This window comes from Mobula hypostoma, chromosome 1 (genome assembly GCF_963921235.1).
Source record: "Mobula hypostoma chromosome 1, sMobHyp1.1, whole genome shotgun sequence".
Classification (NCBI taxonomy): domain Eukaryota; kingdom Metazoa; phylum Chordata; class Chondrichthyes; order Myliobatiformes; family Myliobatidae; genus Mobula; species Mobula hypostoma.
The window spans coordinates 234,178,471-234,200,553 of record NC_086097.1 but is presented as its reverse complement, the minus strand read 5'-3'; positions in this window follow the sequence as shown (position 1 = coordinate 234,200,553).

Here is a 22,083-nt window from a genome sequence, read left to right as displayed (position 1 = left end):
GAAATTAAACTTGCTGAGGTAAGCATGGTGGATTTGGGCTGGGGGCCTGTTTCCATATTGAACAGCTCTGTGACTGGGTGGCGGGATGGTGATACGTCTCTAGCAAATGAGGTGTAAGGTGCTCCTTCCCTCCGCCAATCTGCAGGTCATTCTTGGGCAAGGTGTAGCCCCTGCTTTGCCCCTCCGATCAGGGTCACGAGAAGCCATGGAAGCAGGCAGTGAATGGTTGCAAGAGCAGCTGGTACATATGAAAAGTCCTGGTTATGTAACCACCGATAGCAGGCCGACAGTCTCTGAAGAGTGTTGTTAATGGTTGGGGTCACCTGTCTTGTAAAGACTCTGCCCAGAATAAGGCAATGACAAATCACATCTGCAAAAAAAATTGCCAAGAATAGTTATGGTCATGATCGCCTATGGCATAAGACATGGCACATAATGATGATATCGACAGCTCTGTGAAGAATATAGAAGGCAGAGAAAGAGGAATAAACAAATAATAATGATAACCAGCCCCAATGTATAGTTTTGGCACAAAACATTGCCTGGTTATTCCTCTCCATAGATACTGCCCAACTTTCCGAGCTTCTCTAGAATTTTGTGCGTGTTGTTCTGGAATTTCCAGCTTCTGCAGAATCTCTTGGGTTTATGATTTTCTGTTTCACTGCAAAGTCTCTTCGAGGTATGCCTACGCTGAAGAAGTTTAAACCTTCTCGTCAATGGGAGTTCAGTGAGACCCTCTCTCATTGCTTCCCCTCTGTGCTCTGAGTCTTAGCCTGAAACATCAACTGTTTATTCCTCTCCAGTGATGCTGCCTGACCTGCTGCATTCCTCCTGGGTTTTGTGTGTGTGTGTAGCTCTAGTATTGATAAAGTTATATTTACAGAAGAACCTGCATTAATTAGTAATTGGAAAATGAAGATCAAAGGATTTGCAGTCAGTAGGAACTGTTGCCTAGATTTTTATACATTAACAAATATGGATAGATAGATACAGGGCCTATTACTCTGAATTGTTCACAAGTTTTGGAGCCATCTTAGAGCATTCTTGAAGCAGGTCATTAAGGCAAATGGAAAATGGAGCTTTTGGTGCTTCACATGGTGGGAGGTTAAGCAGGAGGGAGGAAATTCATTGAAGAGATCTCTGTGAGGCCCTAATGCTCATGTTTAATGAACAAAGACCAGTACTTTTAGAGTCAGTGGAGCAAGTCATCTTCTCATTAGATTAGTCAGGAAATGGTGCCTTTTTCAAAGTGACCCGCAGTGAGAAAATGATAAGATTAAAATTAAACCGCAGCAATCTTTGGTGATAAATATGCTATTAGAAATTGAATAGAAACATCCTGCGTTAGACAGAAATCACCTGTCAGGTATAATTTTCATATTGCTTTTGTTGCTGAAGGACAGAATGTTGCAGTAACAGTGATATGTTTTCATGGAAAGTGCTCATTGTGGTCTTATTTGTAGTCATTCAGGGAAACATGTAATGACTGTTCTGTGATACCACTTTCTACGGTTATAAACTCAATAACACAAATCTGTCTGCTCTATTGCCAGTTTTCACTTTTCAAAAAAATTGCCAAGGACATCCTCATCACTTTATGTTCCTGTTATGACAAAACATGATGTTTTTTTTATGCCATGGGAGAAAACTCCCTTACTGTGTGTTGTGTCACAAAATCATAAGCTCACTTAAAAAGAATGGGTTTAAAATTTTACTACCGAAGTGCAGAGAAAAGATTCTTTGATTATGATGAACAATAGTTAGCTTTATTCATCCTAATGACTGAGTTCTTCTTCTGAGTTTAATTTACACGTTGGTGGGTTTATTTGGCCAGGAAGCTCACTCCCTTCTGCCAAACAATGCACTGTTGGAATAATCCCCAGGCTTCAGTCACCTATCACTGATCACGTTCTTGTCATCAGAAGAATACTGCCAGCCAGTAACTTGAATTGTTTCGTTATCATTACCATCACCATATGACATGCTCCCTTGTTTCCATCATGAAAGGGAGTATTACAGAATAATAATAGATTGTATTTTTATATACAAAATCATGAAGAGATTTGACAAAATGGTTGCAGGAAAACAGATTCTGTTGGCAGAAGACCTGAGAAACCAAAGACATCAATTGATATGATCGATCATTGACAAGAAGATGACATGACTATGTCAAACTTGTTAAAATTTACAGTAGTACGGTGGCGTAGCAACCAGACACAACGCTTTACAAAGCCAGTGATTGGGATTCAATTGCTGCTGCTGATTGTAAGGAGGTTTATACCTTCTCCCTGTGACCACATGAGTTTCCTCGAGATGCTTTAGTCTTTCCTGATGCAACCGTTTCAGACAGGAGCAAAACAACTACTTCACTTACTTTACTTTTTCCTTATGATGTACTTTTATTCACAAGCATATTTGGTTTTGCTTTTTGCTGAAATGCTGTATAAGTAACTTTGTTTTCTATTAGACTTGTTCCTTTGTTGTGTCATACAACGGGAGCAAATTTTCTATAGAAATGGTTCACCATTTCCTTCTCCTGGGCAGTGTCTTTACAAGATGGCTGACCCCAGCTATCATCAATACTTTTCAGAGATTGTCTGCCTGGCTTCAGTGGTCACATAACCAGGACATACATTATGCACTAGCTACTCATATGACCATCCAATTCCTGCTCTCATGGTTTCACCTGACCCTGATCAGCAGGGGGAGCAAAGCAGATGCCACACCTTACCCAAAGGTGACCTGCTGGCCAGTGGAGGGAAGGATCTCCTTACACCCCCTTTGGTAGAGATACATCTCCACACTGCTACCCATTCTATTAAAATAAAAGAACAAAAAAACTCAGATTTATTAAACATTTATTCCAATGCACAGCTGACAAATGTGAGTTATTATTCATTCTCTTTTGCTTTATTTTATTTTTATATTTATTTTTAACTTATTTTATTTAGCAACACAGTGTGGGGTAGAGTCACGGCACCCCAGCAACCCCTGACAAACACGATTACCCCTAACCTAATCATGGGACAATTTACAATGAGCAATTAACCTACCCAGCATGTCTTTGATTTGTGGGAGGGAACTGGAGAACCCGGAGAAAACGCACACATTCCATGGGAGGACATATAGGAGACTCCTTATGGAATGCCACCAATACTCTCGCGGGCAGGTTTGTTAGAGCTGTCGGGGAGGGTTTAGAGCAATTTGGTAGGGAGATGGGAACCAGAATGAAGGGACTTAGGACAGGACGGATGGTATGAAAGCAAAGATAGCATGCAGTCAGACTGTCCGGAAGGGCAAGCAGATGATGGGTCAAAATTGTAGCTAACAGCGTGAGTATAAGTACATTACAACATAGAATATAGGAATCTACAGCATATTACAGGCTGTTCAGCCCACAATGTTGAGCCGACCATGTAACCTACTATAGAAACTGCCTAGAATTTCCCTAGCATAGCCCTCTATTTTTCCAAGCTCTATGTACCCATCCAATAGAGTCTTAAAAGACTGTATTGTATCTGCTTCCACCACTGCCATCAGCAGTGCATTCTGCGCACCCACCACTCTGTGTGAAAAACTTTCCCTTGACATCCCTTTGGTACCTATTTCTAAGCACCTTAAAACTATGCCCCCTCGTGTTAGCCATTTCAACCCTGGGAGAAAGCCTCTGACTATCCACACGATCAATGCTCCTCATCACCTTATACACCTCTATCTGGTCACCTCTCATCCCCCGACTCTCCAAGGAGAAAAGGCCAAGTTCACTCAACCTATTCTCATAATGTACTCCCTCCAATCCAGGCAACACACTTGTAAATCTCCTCTGCACTCTTTCTATAGTTTCCACATCTTTCCTGGAGTGAGGTAATCAGAACTGAGGTCTGAAAATTAGGGGTGCAGAATCAAAAAAGGGTAGAAAATATAGTACTCAAAGTGTTATATCTCAATGCACGGAGTATAAGAAATAAGGTGGGTGATCCTGTTGCACTATTACAGATTGTCAAGTATGATGTTGTGGCCATCACTAAATCGTGGCTAAAGGATGGTTGCAGTTGGAGGCAGAATGTCCAAGGTTACACGTTGTATCAGAGGGATTGGAATGTAGACAGAGGGGATGGTGTGGCTCTGCTGCTAAAGAATGGCATCAAATCAATGGAAAGATGTGTCATAGGATTGGAGAATATTAAATACTTGTGGGTTGAGTTAAGTAACTGCAAGGGTAAAAGGACTCTGATGGCAGTTATATACAGGCCTCCAAAAAGTAGCTGGGATGTGGACCACAGATTACAACGGGAAATAGAAAAGGCTTGTCAAAAGTGCAATGTTATGATAGTCATGGGAGATTTCAACATGCAGGTCGATTGGGAAAGTCAGGTTAGTAATGGATCTCAAAAGAGTGATTCGTTGAATGCCTACGGGATGGCCTTTAGAGCAGTTTGTCATTGAGCCTACTAGGAGATGAGCTCCACTGGATTGTGTGGTATGTAATGAACCGGAGATGATTAGAAACATAGAAACATAGAAAATAGGTGCAGGAGTAGGCCATTCGGCCCTTCGAACCTGCACCGCCATTTATTATGATCATGGCTGATCATCCAACTCAGAACCCCGCCCCAGCCTTCCCCCCTGACCCCTGTAGCCACAAGGGCCATATCTAACTCCCTCTTAAATATAGCCAATGAACTGGCCTCAACAGTTTCCTGTGGCAGAGAATTCCACAGATTCACCACTCTCTGTGTGAAGAAGTTTTTCCTAATCTCAGTCCTAAAAGTCTTCCCCTTTATCCTCAAACTGTGACCCCTCATTCTGGACTTCCCCAACATCGGGAACAATCGTCCTGCATCTAGCCTGTCCAATCCCTTTAGGATCTTATACGTTTCAATCAGATCCCCCCTCAATCTTCTAAATTCCAACGAGTACATATATAGAAACATAGAAACATAGAAAATAGGTGCAGGAGTAGGCCATTCGGCCCTTCGAGCCTGCACCGCCATTTATTATGATCATGGCTGATCATCCAACTCAGAACCCAGCCTTCCCTCCATACCCCCTGACCCCTGTAGCCACAAGGGCCATATCTAACTTCCTTTTAAACATAGCTAATGAACTGGCCTCAACAGTTTGCTGTGGCAGAGAATTCCACAGATTCACCACTCTCTGTGTGAAGAAGTTTTTCCTAACCTCGGTCCTAAAAGGCTTCCCCTCTATCCTCAAACTGTGACCCCTCGTTCTAGACCTCCCCAACATCGGGAACAATCTTCCTGCATCTAGCCTGTCCAATCCCTTTAGGATCTTATACGTTTCAATCAGATCCCCCCTCAATCTTCTAAATTCCAACGAGTACAAGCCCAGTTCATCCAGTCTTTCTTCATATGAAAGACCTGCCATCCCAGGAATCAATCTGGTGAACCTTCTTTGTACTCCCTCTATGGCAAAGATGTCTTTCCTCAGATTAGGGGACCAAAACTGCACACAATACTCCAGGTGTGGTCTCACCAAGGCCTGTAGTGCTCCTGGTACTACAGGAGCAGGCAGTAGTACCTCCCTGCTCCTGTACTCGAATCCTCTCGCTATAAATGCCAGCATACCATTCGCCTTTTTCACCGCCTGCTGTACCTGCATGCCCACTTTCAATGACTGGTGTATAATGACACCCAGGTCTCGTTGCACCTCCCCTTTTCCTAATCGGCCACCATTCAGATAATAATCTGTTTTCCTATTTTTGCCACCAAAGTGGATAACTTCACATTTATCCACATTAAATTGCATCTGCCATGAGTTTGCCCACTCACCCAACCTATCCAAGACACCCTGCATCCTCTTAGCATCCTCCTCACTGCTAACACTGCCACCCAGCTTCGTGTCATCCGCAAACTTGGAGATGCTGCATTTAATTCCCTCATCCAAGTCATTAATATATATTGTAAACAACTGGGGTCCCAGCACTGAGCCTTGCAGTACCCCACTAGTCATCGCCTGCCATTCTGAAAAGGTCCCGTTTATTCCCACTCTTTGCTTCCTGTCTGCTAACCAATTCTCCACCCACACCAATACCTTACCCCCAATATCGTGTGCTTTAAGTTTGCACACTAATCTCCTGTGTGGGACCTTGTCAAAAGCCTTTTGAAAATCCAAATATACCACATCCACTGGTTCTCCCCTATCCACTCTACTAGTTACATCCTCAAAAAATTCTATGAGATTCGTCAGACATGATTTTCCTTTCACAAATCCATGCTGACTTTGTCCGATCATTTCACCGCTTTCCAAATGTGCTGTTATCACATCCTTGATAACTGACTTCAGCAGTTTCCCCACCACCAACGTTAGGCTAACCGGTCTATAATTCCCTGGTTTCTCTCTCCCTCCTTTTTTAAAAAGTGGGGTTACATTAGCCACCCTCCAATCCTCAGGAACTAGTCCAGAATCTAACGAGTTTTGAAAAATTATCACTAATGCATCCACTATTTCTTGGGCTACTTCCTTAAACACTCTAGGATGCAGACCATCTGGCCCTGGGGATTTATCTGCCTTCAATCCCTTCAATTTACCTAACACCACTTCCCTACTAACATGTATTTCACTCAGTTCCTCCATCTCACTGGACCCTCTGTCCCTTACTATTTCTGGAAGATTATTTATGTCCTCCTTAGTGAAGACAGAACCAAAGTAATTATTCAATTGGTCTGCCATGTCCTTGCTCCCCATAATCAATTCACCTGTTTCTGTCTGCAGGGGACCTACATTTGTCTTTACTAGTCTTTTCCTTTTTACATATCTATAAAAGCTTTTACAGTCCGTTTTTATGTTCCCCGCCAGTTTTCTCTCATAATCATAATTAGGGAGCTTAAGTTAAAGGAACACTTCGGAGACTGTGATCACAATATGATCAAGTTCAATTTGAAATTTGACAGGGAAAATCCTGCCATCTCTGACATAGCAGTATTTCAATGGAGTAAAGAAACTTTCGTGGTATGAGGGAGGAGTTGGCCAAAGTAAATTGGAAGGAGATGCTGGCAGGAATGGCAGCAGATCAGCAATGGAATGAGTTTCTGGGAAAAACGAGGACGGTGCAGGATAGATGGATTTCAAAAGCAAAGAAATATTCAAATGGCAAAATAGTACAACCGTGGCTGAGAAGAGAAGTCAAAGCTAATGTAAAAGCAAAAGAGAGGGTATACAACAAAGCAGAGATCAACTAAAAGAATCATTAGGAGGGAAAAGATGAAATATGAAAGCAAACTAGTAACCAATATCAAAGTGGATAGTGAACGCTTTTCTGTAAAAAATAAGTGTGATGACAACAGAAATTGCTCGAAAATCAGTCCAAAGAAATAATAACAGGGGACAAGGAGATGGCAGATAAATGAAATGCGTATGTTGCATCATTCTTGACTGTGGAAAACACTAGCAGTATGCCAGATGTTGAAGGGTGTGAGGGAGGAGAAGTTAGTGCAGTTACAATTACAAGGGAGAAGGTGCTCAAAAAGCTGAAAGACCCAAAGCTACATAAGTCACGCAGACCAGATGAACTGCACCCTTGGGTTCTGAAAGAGGAGCGGTAGAGATTCTGGAAGCATTGGTAATGATTTTTCAAAAATCATTGGACTCTGGCATGGTGCTAGAGGACTGGAAAATTGGAAATGTCACTTCATTCTTTAAGAAAGGAGGAAGGCAGCTGAAAGGGAAGTATAGACTGGTTAGCCCAACCACAGTGGTTGGGAAGATGTTGGAATGTTAAGGATAACATTGTGAATTACTTGGTGACACAGGACAAGATAGGACAAAGTCAGCATGGTTTCCTTGGATTTTCTCCGAGATTTTCAGGGAAAATCTTGCCTGATGAATCTGTTGGAATTCTTTGAGGAGATTACAAGTAGGGTAGATAAAGGAGATGCAGTGGATGTTGTATATTTGGACTTTCAGAAGGCCTGTAACAAGGTGCCACACATGAGACTGCTTGCCAAGTTAAGAGCCCATGATATTACAGGAAAGTTACTGGCATGGATAGAGTATTGGCTGATTGGTAGGAGGCAGTGAGTGGGAATAAAAGGATCCTTTTCTGGTTGGCTGCCAGTGACTAATGCTGTTCTGCAGGGCCAGAAGGTGGTGAATTTGTAGAATTTGTTAACACAGGCAGCTGTAAAGGCCTAGTCGTTGTGTGTATTTAAGGCTTTGCTTGATAGGTTCATTATTGGACATGGTATCAAAGCTTATGGGGAGAAAGCCAGGAAGGGGAGCTGAGGAGGGGAGAAAAGGATCAGCTATGCTTGAATGGTGGAGCAGATTCAATGAGCAAAATGGCCTAATTCTGCTCCTGTGTCATATGGCCTTATGGAATTGAACTCTGATCTCCAGAATGTTCCGTGCTGTAGTAGCGTGTTGGCGTGTGGCCAAGTGTTTAAGGTGTCAGTCTAGTGATCTGAAGGTCGCCAGTTCGAGCCTCAGCTGAGGCAGCGTGTTGTGTCCTTGAGAAAGGCACTTAACCACACATTGCTCTGTGACGACACAGGTGCCAAGCTGTATCAGCCCTAGTGCCCTTCCCTTGGACAACATCGGTGGCATGGAGAGGGGAGACTTGCAGCATGGGCAACTGCCAGTCTTCCATATAACCTTGCCCAGGTCTGCGCCCTGGAAGCCTTCTAAGGAGCTTCTAAGGATCATTTTCCATGGTCTCACGAGATTAACAGATGCCTATAAAAAAGTGTCGTGCTAACCACTATGCTACAATGGTACCAAAACTGATATATTATTTAGCTAAAACAGAAGTAGTAACTCAGAAATGAATTTGTTTGAATATACAAAATTATTTGATAGTGCATTTTGGTAGGTAGAATAACAAGACAACAATTTTCCTACAGTTTAAGGGTGCATAAATACAAATCACTAAAATTAGTGTGGCACTTTTTAAAAATGAAAACAAAGCACTGCTGTGAGTTGTTCGAGGGGAAAATTGAAAAGCAGGGGAATGATATACTGTAGCCTTGATTAGACTCACACATGATCATATTTGCACAAACTATGCAAAAGTCCAAAAAGTGATTCAGAAAAATTATTTCATAAGTGAAAAGATATGTAAGCCAGGATTTGGAGTTTCCAGCTCTGAATAGGAGTTCAAATTATACTTATATGAATAATCTCTCTCTGTCTTTCTCTCTTCCCCTCCCCATTTTCTCTCACTCACTTCTCCCCCTTTCCCCACTCACAGTCTGTCTCACCCATCTCTCTCTCACCTCATTTCTCCCTTTCTCTTTCTATCTCTGTCTTCCCCATCTCTCTCTCTCCTCCCAGGTATGTCACAAAACCGACTGAATGCTTTGCCATTTGCTTTCTTCTAATTTTGTTTCAGATCTGCAGCATATCCCTCTCTCTTTCTCTCACTCATGTGTTCCTCTCCCTCCTGTGATATTGCACGTGGAATGCTGCAGGATCATTCGGAATTTCTCCTCTTAAAAAGGGTGCTGCAAACTTGCTCATGCTTTTGGAATACTATTGAGCTGAAATTTTTAAGTCTCCGGGTAGTTTTGCACTCCCTTATGCATGTTCCAAAAGCAAGGTTTGTGCAGCTTTCACTGATAGATATCTGGATTCACTTCCACTGTGCTAATGCGCAATTTTGACATCAACACAAAAAAATGTTACTGCCAATTGTTGAAGTGGTGCATATTGGAACTGAAATAAACTGTACACTGATACAGGGAGATATCAAAAATTTTCAGTTTTCTTCAACAAAAAGTTAAAAATTCAAAAACCTTTTATTGACAAAATATATCACCCAAGGACTGTATGATCAAAGAGTGTAGATAAAATTACAATATCTGAACCATGATATTGTTGAAAGTCAAAGTCACAGGTCAAAAAAATGAAAAACAAAAAAAAACTTCCAGTGAGCAGCATTTCTGTGGGTGAAAATGCCTTGTTAATGAGAGAGGAGGGAAAATCTGCAGATGCTGGAAATCCAAAGCAACACACACAAAATGTAAGCGGAATTCAGCAGGCCAGGCAGCATCTATGGAAAAAAAGTACAAGAAAAATTTAAACTTCTTCAGTGTAGGCATCCCTGAAAGAGACTGTACAGTGTACTGCTGAAGAGTCTCGGCCCGAAACGTCAACTGCAGTTTTTTCCATAAATGACGCCTGGCCTGCTCAGTTCCTCCAGCATTTTGTGTGTGTTGCTTGTTAATGAGAGAGTCCAGAGGACAATGGCTAGACTGGTTCAAGCTGACAGGAAGGTGACACTAACTCAAATAATCACACATTACGACAGTAGAGCATCTCTGAATGCACAACACACCTGGGCTCCAGCAGCAGGAGACCACAGACATCGCTCAGTTGCCACATTATTAGGTGTTGGACCAATGTGTGTATATTCACAGTTTCACAAATACTTGTTGATGACAATTACTATCAGTTCCAAGATGTCTGGTGTCACAAAAAACTGTGGGTCAATTGTTTAAGAAAAATAACCAGATGGCTTGAGTCTCAAAAATAAATTGAGGTACTTTTATTTACCTCAAAACAAAACAAAAACTGGAAAAACAATATATATATATAGCCACCCTCAGACTAAACACCAAAGAAAACTAACCCCAAAGCCTGTCTGTCTGTATCACACAAAAGTTGCTGGTGAACGCAGCAGGCCTAGAGATGCTGCCTGGCCTGCTGCGTTCACCAGCAACTTTTATGTGTGTTGCTTGAATTTCCAGCATCTGCAGAATTCCTGTTGTTCTGTCTGTATCTTGTTTTACGGCGGTCAGCATCCAGCTTAATGGTGCATTACCGCCACCCTCTGCTCCAGAATGTGCACTAGACATACATTCTAAATACACAGACACACACTTTACCCTCCCATCTTTGACCATCCTAGTACCCTATTCCTGTTTATCCGTCATATCCTATAAAAAAAACCCTGTACCCCTTAAAAACGCTAAAAATACCCGGACGTGCTCTCTCACCCATGCCCAGCAACCCTTTTAATGTGAATTCCTGCACCCCCAACTCCCTTAGTTTAATTCTCACCATCTCTCTGTCTCCCATACTTCCTGCAACTCAGAACTACATGCTCTACTGACTCCTCTTCCTGACATTCCTCACACAATCCTGTCTGGTGTTTCCCTATCATTTTCAATGTTTTGTTTAATGCACAATGCCCCAGCCTTAACCTAGTCCACACAATTTCCTCTCTTCTGTTTCCATTACCTACCCTGATACCTGCAACACTCTTTTGTATTTGATATAAATGCCTCCCTTTCCCCTCCCTGTCCCATCTTTCTTGCCACATTCGGTTGACTTTTTCCCCAGATTACACACTTAACCTCTGCTTTACTGATACTAATGTGCATTTCCACATTTTCTTTCTTTAACGCCCTCTTTGCCAACTCATCCACCCTCTCATTCCCCTTCACCCCTACATGTGCTGGAACCCATAGAAATTTTACCTGATCTCCCTGATTTGCAATTCTTGTAACTAACTGAAGGACTTCATAAAGTACATCTTGCCGACTGTTTGTGTGAAAAGACCTTAAACTTGCTAGAACTGAGGATGAATCTGAACATATCAATGCTTTGGCTTGTCTGGCTTTCTGCACCCATTGCAACGCAACCAACACTGCCAGCATCTCCACTGTAAACACCCCTAACTTATTAGATGTTCTTCTGCTGATTCCAATTTCTTTTGCTGGTATTACCACCCCAAACCCTGTCACTCCTGTTGCAGGTTCCTTCGCACCATCCGTATAAATGTGAGTATAATCACTATACTTTTCCATCACATGACAGTTAAATGCATTTACCAAATCTGTTTTATATCTTTCTTTCCTTTTTACCTCTAACAAATGCCAGTCTATGTCAGGCCATACAAGCTTCCATGGAGCTACAACCGGATAAACTACTGAAGGACTTATCCTCAGATCAAATACTCCACATTCCTTCGCAATATCATTCCCTACCCCACTAAAGGTATCCCTCTGAAACCTCCCATTTTCCCAACACTCCTGCAACACTCCTTTAGTAGGGTGAGAATCATTGTGCCCCTGCAAGTTAGCCCAGTAGTTTGCCATCAGTTGCATCCTTCTTAGTTCCAAAGGCATTATTCCCATTTCTACCTGTAGGGCTGACACTGGTGACATTTTAAAAGCCCCACTGCACACTCTCAAGGCCTGAGCCTGAATCACATCCAGTTTCCTTATAAGAGACCTAGCTGCTGATCCATATACTATATTTCCATAATCCAATACAGATCTTACTAAAGCCACATACATTCTCTTCAAAGCTGAAGAACTTGCTCCCCATTCCCTACCAGTCAAACATCTCATCACATTTATTACTTTTTTACATTTCTCCTCAACTTTCCTGATATGGTCTGCCCATGTTAATCGTGAATCAAATATAACTCCCAGAAATTTAAATGATGCAACCCTTTCTAATTCAACCCCATACATCCTTAACTTCTTCCCTACCTCAACCCTTTTCCTGGTAAAAAATACAGTTTGAGTTTTATCTACTGAAAATCTACATCCCCAATCATAACCCCACTCCACCACTTCATCAATTGCTTCTTGTAGTTTCTTGATTATATAGTCCATGTTCCTGCCTCTTTTCCACAAGGCCCCATCATCCGCAAACAGTGACCTACCTATATCCACTGGTACCTTTGTGAAGACATCATTGATCATAATCATGAAAAGTAACAGGCTAATCACACTACCTTGAGGTGTGCCATTTTCCACTATGTACTGTTTTGATAATTCTGATCCAATCCAAACTTGAATTTTTCTACCAAACAAAAAATCTTTAATCCAATTAAAAACTCTCCCACCAACCCCCATCTCGTGCAGTTTAATTAATAATCCTTCGTTCCACATCATATCATAGGCTTTTTCAATGTCAAAGAACACTGCCACTACTGACTCTCTATTTGCCTGGGCCTTCCTTATTTCAGTCTCTAACATAATCACTGAGTCCATGGAATTCCTTCCCTTTCTAAAACCACTCTGATAACTTGCCAGCATTCCCCTTTTCTCAAGCTCACAACCCCAAAGCCTTGGTCACATAAGGCTTATAACTGCTAAGCCCCTCCTCCTAAACCAACCAAAAGCTAATTAACTCAATTATCCAATTAAAGATGGTATCCTCCACCATCAGCACACCTGTGCAGGTTGCTGCTGCCTCTATATGAGACAGCTCCATGCAGCAGCTCTGGTTCAGACCCAGTCACTATTACTGCTGGGGATGAGTGTTTTACCGAGTGTGCCATGTGCCGTCCGTAATCAGTGATGGGCCTTCGTCACATCTGGTTATGTGAACATTTATTAAATAACAACACGAGGTTACATGTAGAAAAGATGTAATCTTTTAACAACTTCAAATAAACTACTGTTTTTTAGCCAAGAAAGGCTACTTCCTTTCACATCTCTGTGGTGACATCTGGATACTCAAAATGCAGCACAAAGAAAATATGTTCAGATTTAAATAGTTAGCAAAACTAAAGGCTAAGAAAAGATGATATGTTTTATTTATCATTGTTTATTCAATACCAGTTGTAATAAAATCAGTTTACAAAGAATGTATAAAATTTACAGCAATGTATCAGGTTTTGGAAGTAATTTCATCAACACCAGTGCACAAAAAATTGCATTTCTTTTGATCAGTGAAGACATTTAGATGGGGAAGCACAATATAATTTTAGTTTGAGTGTCATATGTCATGACTCATGAGTAGCCAGCCGGCTTCAGAGTTTCTCTTAACATCAATGTTTTGGAACATCACAGGAAGCTGAATGTGAGCAGAATTCAAAGTATAGTTGTTTTTATCAGTGAACAATTATGTTTACTTTTCACATTCCGTAGAGATAAAGGGGAATTTGAATTTGTGATGTCATGCTACAACTGTACAAGACTCTGAATTGTGAACGCTCTGGGTCATTATACCAGAGGAAGGATGCAATGAAAAGGTGCTGAAATAGATTCACAAGGATGTTGCTAAGACTGAAGTATTGAGTTAGAAAGAGAGGCAAGACCATCTTGGACTGGTTTCCCTTGACCGAAGGAGTGGTGACCGTATTGGAGCTTATAAAATCATGAGGGGCATGAATAAAGTAGATGGACGTGATCTTTTTCCAAGAGTAGGGGAGTTGAAAACTAGAGGGTAAACCTTAAGTGTTAGATTTTAAAAAAACCTGAGATGCAGCTTTTCACAAAGAGGGTGGCAGATATTTGGAACAAGCCGCCAGAGGGAATAGTAGAGATAGAAATAAATACAATCTTTAAGAGACTTTGGACAAGTACATGTAAAAGAAAGGTTTAGAAGGGTATGGGAAATGCAAGCAAATGAGACTCGTTCAGGAAGGTACCTTGATTGTCATGAATGGGTTCAGCTGATGGACCTGTTTCCGAGCTCTATGACTCTTAATAGTCAAAGAATGGAAATGACTTATTGCTTTAAATACCCTTCATATCAGCCTACAATGTGTCTCACCTTGACACCAAGTAGGCAGTATATGATGTTTCAGTTTACTCTGGCCCCAAATTCCTTTATCTGTCACATTACACTCCTCCCTCTCTTACTGCTTTGGTCAGCAATTGTCTGTCTATTTATCAGACTTTGTCCTTACTTTCACTAATGTGCACTGCAATTGTTTGATTGGATTTATTTCTCTGAAACATAATCTTTATGCCATCTGGATTCCCTTAAATTCTACCCAGAATTTCATCAAATGTGCTGCACGAGTTTCAGTTCATTCCCCATTGCCTTCAGAATTCATTGCACAGTTCCTCCAAGATTCTGAGTGTTTATACAGAATTGGTCAGACTTCACTTGGAGTATTGTGAGCAGTTCTGGGCTCCCTATCTGAAAAGGGATATGCTAGCACTGAAGAGAGGGTACAGAGGTAGTTCACGCGATTGATCCTGAGATGAAAGGGTTAATGTATGAGGAACGTTTAATGGCTCGAAACCTGTACTTGCTGGAGTCTGGGGGGTGAGGGTGTAATCTAATTGAAGAATTGAAATATCAAATATTGAAAGGCCAAGATGGAGTGGACATGGAGAGGATGTTTCCTATAGTGGGGGAGTCTAGGAGCAGAGGACACAGCCCCACAATAGAAGGACATCCCTTTGGAACAGAGCTGAGAAGGAATTTCTTCAGCCAGAGGGAGGTGAATCTATGGAATTCTTTGTCATAAACTGCTGTGGAAGTCTAGTCAATGGTTATATTTAAAACAGAGGTTGATAAGTTTTTGTTTAGTATGGGTATCCAAGATTACGTGAAGAGAGGAGAATGGGGTTGAAAGGGATAATAAATCAGCCTTGATCGAATGGCCAAATTTTGCTCCTATATCATATTCAATTCCATTCTCAAAGAAACATAGGTCTTTTGAAGAAGCTATTCAGATCGCCGCATTCTTCCTCATATGTTTGGGTGTCACCACTCTCATTACAACTATTGACTTTGAGACAGGGAGATTTGGATTGGAAACATCAGTTGCTGATGGATTTCTTGGACCAGTTTTGCTCGCTGCAAAATCCCAATGCGTGGATCTAGATTGATTGATCATACCTCAATCAATGTTATTTAGAACTTCTATTCCTGAGACTATTGTCCACAAGAATTAATAGAAATGAGTTGCCTACTGCATCAAACAAAATTTAGCTCATCCTCTGAGCTTGCAACCGGTTTCCCAGTTCAAGATTTTCTAGTTTCTTTTTTGTATATAAGCAACACAGTATGAAAATCAATAACAAACTTCAGATACTGGAATGTGAAATAAAAACACAAAATGGCAGAAACACACAGGCAGTATTGTGGAAAGACCAAGAGAGTTAGCATTTCAGGTCCTAGAAATGGGGGTTCCCAGCTTTTTTTTTTATTAAGACCATAAGACCAGAAGATATAAGAGGAGAAGTAGGTCATTCAGCCCACCGAGTCTGCTCCGACATTCAATCAGGGGCTGATCCAATTCTTCCAGTCATCCGCACTCCCCTGCCTTCTCCCCATACCATTTGATGCCCTGGCTAATCAAGAACCTATTTATCTCTGTCTTAAATACACCAAATGTCTTGGCCTCCACAGCTGCTCATGGCAACAAAATCCACAGATTTACCACCCTCTGGCTAAAGTAATTTCTCCACATCTCTGCTCTAAATGGGCATCCTTCAATCCTGAAGTTGTGCTCTCTTGTCCTAGACTCCCCTACCATGGGAAATAACTGTGCTCTATCTAATCTGTTCAGGCGTTTTAACATTCTGAATGTTTCTTTGAGATCCCCCTCATTCTCCTGAACTCCAGGGAATACAGCTCAAGAGCTGCCAGACATTCCTCATACAGTAACCCTTTCATTCCTGGAATCATTCTTGTGATTCTTCTCTGAACCTTCTCCAAAGTCAGCACATCCGTTCTAAAACAGGGAGCCCAAAACTGCACACAATACTCCAAATGTGGTCTCACAAGCACCTTATAGAGCCTCAATATCACATCCCTTCTCTTATATTCTATGCCTCCACAAATGAATGCCAACATTGCATTCGCTTTCTTCACCACCGACTCAACCTGGAGGTTAACCTGGTGAGCCTTCTGAGCCTGGAGAGTATCCTGCACAAGGACCGCAAAGTACCTTCGCATCTCTGCATTTTCAATTCTCTCCCCATCGAAATAATAGTCTGCCTGTTTATTTCTTCCACCAAAGTGTATGACCATACACTTTCCAACATTGTATTTCATTGGCCACTTCTTTTCCCATTCCCCTAAACTATCTAAGTCTCACTGCAGGCTCTGTTTCCTCAACACTACCCGCTCCTCCACCTATCTTTGTATCATCGGTAAATTTAGCCACAAATCCATTAATCCCATAGTCCAAATCATTGACATACATCGTAACATTTTAAAATTACTCCATGGACCCCTGCCATTAACCAAGGGGTCCGTGGACTCCAGTTTGGGAACCCCTGTCCTAGACTATCAATAGGACTTATAAAGAGAGAAATCAAATTATTTTTAAACGACGGTGAAGATGAAGGTCAAAATGTGTAATGGTTGGAACAAAGGAAATGGCTTCGATAAGTTGAGGCTGAATGAGCTGATGTAGAAGTTAGAGACAGATTATGACCCTTCATCCGTGTTTCAGTGTTATAAATTAATAGCAGCAAGGCGGAACACCAAAAGCACAAATGGATGATGGGCAGAAATGGGCAGTTCCCAAAAGAACGGACAAGTTTCTAAGTTTAACAACGGTCACTTTGAGTCTGGACAGCTTCAATACATTTCTGCAGAATGCAAGTTGATGTTCTTCAAGCTTGCATGCAGTTTTATTGTAATTGTGCAGGAGGTACAGACAGAATGGGTAGAGTGGGAATGGGATGGATAAATAAGGTGGCAGCCAACCACAAATTAAGGATCACTATCACAGACTGAACATAGTTGTTCCAATGAAATTGAATTACTACTTCTCCTGTGGTAGATACAGGTTCGATTTCAGCACTGAAGAGAAGCTTGATTACGTAGATGGACAGGACAACTGTGGAAGTGTGGAGGGTCTTGGTCCAGGTGCAGGTCAATGGGACTAGCAGAGTCACACCCAGTTCAGCATGGACTAGATGGGCCAAAGAGCTTGTTTCTGTGCTCTAGTGCATGTCTCTGATACGGAAGGAGATAATGGGTCCCTGGCTGGTGGGAAGTGAAAAGATAATTGGACAATTGGAAATCCAAAAGGACAGGTGGTGCAAATAAATCCCTTCCCCCAACTTCTCCACAATTTTAAAATTATTTAACTTGTTTCCTCTCTCTCTCTCTCTCACACACACACACACACACACACAGTTTCAATGGTGCCCCAGACCTGTTCTGCAGGTGCTGTCTGACCTGCTGTACATTTCCAAAATTGTCCATTTTTCCCTCCAATCCAAGCAGTTACCTTCAATAAATTTGCCAGTTCTGATCCTCTTGGTAACACTTCCATTGGTTTGTTATCACTCTGGGTTGTTTCAGGGAGGCTCTGCACTGAAAGAGTACCAGCATAAGATGCTCACATACAAAAAACAACTCAGAATAAGCATGTGAAACTTAATGTATACATTGTGCTTATAAAAACACTACAAAGATGTTTTGGGGCAGTATACCTTCACGTGCACTATGTTGTGTGAATGTGTAATCTTTTCAAAAGATGACTGACAGTAATTTGATAAGATGAAAAAAGATATGAGTTATTCAGCTACACAATGATACTGAATAATTCACGTCAATAAAAGTCAAATATTCCACCGTCAGCACAATCTCAATTCTCCTTGACATATACAGGGGAAATGTAATATCCAACATATGGCCTTTCCATGCACTCCCCTTCTTATTTTTTGTCCTTTTTTTCTCAGCAGGCAGCAATCAGCAAGGGAGGTCATTCATTGATGATGCAGCGTGGGGTTTAAAAGGAGCTCGGGTACTTCTTGGTTTGTTTATTTATTATTCATTTATTGAGATGCAGCATAGAACAGGCCCTTCCGGCCTTTCGAGCCATGCCGCCCAACGAGGCCCAAATTTAACCCTAGCCTAATGACAGGACAATTTACAGTGACCAACTAACTTTCCAACTGGCATGTCTTTGGACTGCGGGAGGAAACCAGAGCACCTGAAAAAAAAACATACAAACTCCTTACAGGCAGTGGAGGAAATTAAACCCTGGTCGCCTGCATTTTAAAGTGTTGTGCTAACCACTATGCTACTGTGTGGCAGTTTTGGGCCCCTTATCTAGGAAAGCATTGGAGAGATTCCAGAGGTGGTGCACAAGAATGATCCTAGGACTGAAAGGGTTAACATACGAGAAGTTGTTGATTGCTCTGGGCCTGTACTCACTGGAGTTTGGAAGAACGGGGGTGGGGGGGTTCATTGAAAACTATCAAATATTGAAAGGTTCTGGATAGAGTGGGTGTAGAGAGGATGTTTCCTATCGTGGGGGAGTGAGGGACCGGGGGCACAGCCTCACAATTGAGGAACACCCTTTTAGAACAGAGATATGGAAAAATGACTTCAGCCAGTGTGTGGTGAATCCATGGAATTCTTTGCTACAGACAGCTGTGCCCACCAACTCATTGGGTATTTAAGGTGGAGGTTTATATGTTCTTGATTAATCAGGGCATCAAAGCTTACAGGGAGAAGGCAGCAGAATGGGGTTAAGAGGAATAATAAATTAGCCATGATGGAATGGCAGAGCATGCGGGATGGGCCGAATGGTGTAGTTCTGCTCCTAGTTCTTATAGTCTTATTTTGAATCACATTTGCAAGCTCATTCTTGCTGTAGAAATTGAACTCTCAAATCTTTAGGAGTGTGAATTAAAGGCTGCTTCTTCAATCTTGATGTTACAAGGTAGTTGACAAATGCCCCTGAGATTCTTCAGTCAGTCAAGTTACATTGAGACAAGTCTATAGAACCTTATTCTGTGGATGCTACCATTCGAGAAAGGAAGCATCCTTGCGGAGGTGGGACTTGCTCCGGTGGAGGAATGATGTTTGTACATGATGATGTATACATACTTTGACTGGGCCATGATTGTTTCTGTCAAGATAATTGCTAATGTTCTGTTGTTTCCTCAGGAAGCTAGGTTTTGTGCCAGAATACTGGAGATGATGGTGAATTTTGATGATTCACAGATATGAGAATGATCAACTTTATGTCTGCTCTGCCACAGATCACAATTGGTGGGATATGGTGATGAAGGTTTATTTTTTTCCCCCCAGAGCTTTGGTGTAAAGCTCATCCTCTGGGAATCAGCAATGATTTGGAGCTCAGCCCTACGTACATACACATGCACATATTTTCCATGTGCTGTAAACTAAAAAGAAACACTGGTTTGATTTTCAGAAGTGCAAAAGACTAAGGTCTACCCTTCTACTTCCATAATGGCTCTTGGGTGATGGCGTGAAGATTACGGTGAGGTCAATAAAGGGCATGCGGTGGCTAACTCTGCTCTCTGCATGTTTTTTTGGATGCAAGAGTCTGTTGATGTTGGTCCAGATGAGGGATTTTGAAACAAAATGTCAACTGCCCATTTCTAGCCTAGATGAAGGATTATGACCAAAAATTTTGATCATCCAATTTCCTCCACAGATGCTATCTAACCTGCTGAGTTTTTCCAACATCTGTGTTGTCTCCAGTGTTTTCTTTGATTTAATCCTTAGTATATGTCATGATCATTTTGCATCTAATGGTTAGGATCCTTACTGTGTCTCCAGAAGGAACTCTTCAGCCAACAGGAAACAGACATGGATGAGAACTCGTGCTGTATCCTTGTGGCAGACAGAAGAGAGATCCTCCAGTGATTACAGCAACCAGACAACCTTACTTTTTAGAAATAGTCATGTCTCCCTCAGTTTCAAGGTTAACCAACCTCTGTAATTAGTAGATGTTGTTATAATTTTGTGGGACTGAAAAAACAAGTGATACCAAACAACTTTTCTCCCTTAAAATAAAATTAAGCAAAAATTAAAAGAGGCACTGGTCAAAAAAAAAAATGATTTGTTTCACCCACAAACAGATCTATATCCTGATTTGTTGTAGTTTGGAACACAATTCGAAAATGAAATTGATGGAAGTTGAAATTTAATGCAATTGTTAATCTAATTTTTATTTGCTGACCTGTCTTAGCCCTGTTCACTGGTGCCAGTCAGACTGTCTGCAAACTGCAGCTGTGTTGTGTTGAATTTTCATTTGCAGTATGAAAAGAAGGCTGCATTAATTTCACACCTTTAATTGACCCAGAATATTAGGTCACTTAAAGAAATTGAATTAGTGAACAAAATAAATTCACAACATACGCCAGTGATATTAAAACTGATTCTGATAATTCATTCTCATTGCTCTTGAATTCAACTGCTTACTTGAGCACTCCATTGTAAATGGAGTCATAATTGAATTAACTAATATTGAAAGACTTAAATAGAGTTGATGTGGAGAGGATATTTCCAGGACCAGAAGGTACAGCCTCAGAATACAGTTGCAGTTGGGTGTCCATCTTAACCGTTCGTTAAATGTCACTCCCCATGCTCGCTAGGGATTGGCCCATTTAAGGAGCTTCGCAGCCCTTTCACTAATTGCCATTTAGCTGATGATGTCACAGCGCCGGTAAGGTATAAATCTAGTCTGCTGAAAGCATGCATTCGCTTTACGCTTTCTTTGGCACGACGGACTGGGGTAGTCATGACTGTTGGAAACAGTAAACAGTAGAAGTGTGCTGCAGTAAAGGGGGCCTGGGCGCACACTTTACTCGTGATGGAATGGTGGAGAAGACCCGATGGGCTGAATGGCCAAACTTTGCTCCTATGTCTTATGATGCAAGTCAAACAAGTTAGGGATGGAAAATAAAAGTCAAGCTAACCTGCAGATGCTGGATGTCTGAAAAAATCTGAAACATCTTTTCCATAGATATCACATTTAACATGTCTTATTTTTTGCCTATTACTTTGCTAGTTCAGGCTTGTTTTCTGTTGGGTGATCCGGATGAAGTACTAGTCACAGTTGATATTTCTCCGTATTTCTTTATAACATAAAAGGAAAACACATCAGTGCATTGAGATCTTATGGCTCATCGAGAAATATTATACCCCCATTAATATTCCCCTCACCTGTGCACTGGGGACTATTTGCAGTAACTGAATAATCTACCAGCTTGCGTGCTTCTGGGATACAGGTGGAAACCAAATAATATTAGCATTATCTTTTACATCTGCATTGAAACATACAGTGAAATACATTATTTTGCATCAAATCCAATCAGCAAGAATTGTACTGGGTAGCCACAACATAGCATGCCCACAGTTCACAGACCCTAAACATACGTCTGTGGAATGTGGGAGGAAACCCACAACATCATGTAGAGGATGTACAGGCACCTTACAGAGAGCAGCAAGAATAGAGCCCTGATCTTACAGCCGGCCTCACCATAAAGCATTGAGCCAACGTGCCACCCCAGTGCACTGAGGAAAGTAATGCACACAACTTGCTGGAGGAGCTCAGCAGATTAGGAAGCATCCATGGACGGGAATAAACAGTTGACCTTTCCGGCCGAGGTCCTTTATCGGGACTTCACTGGGAAAAATCCATAT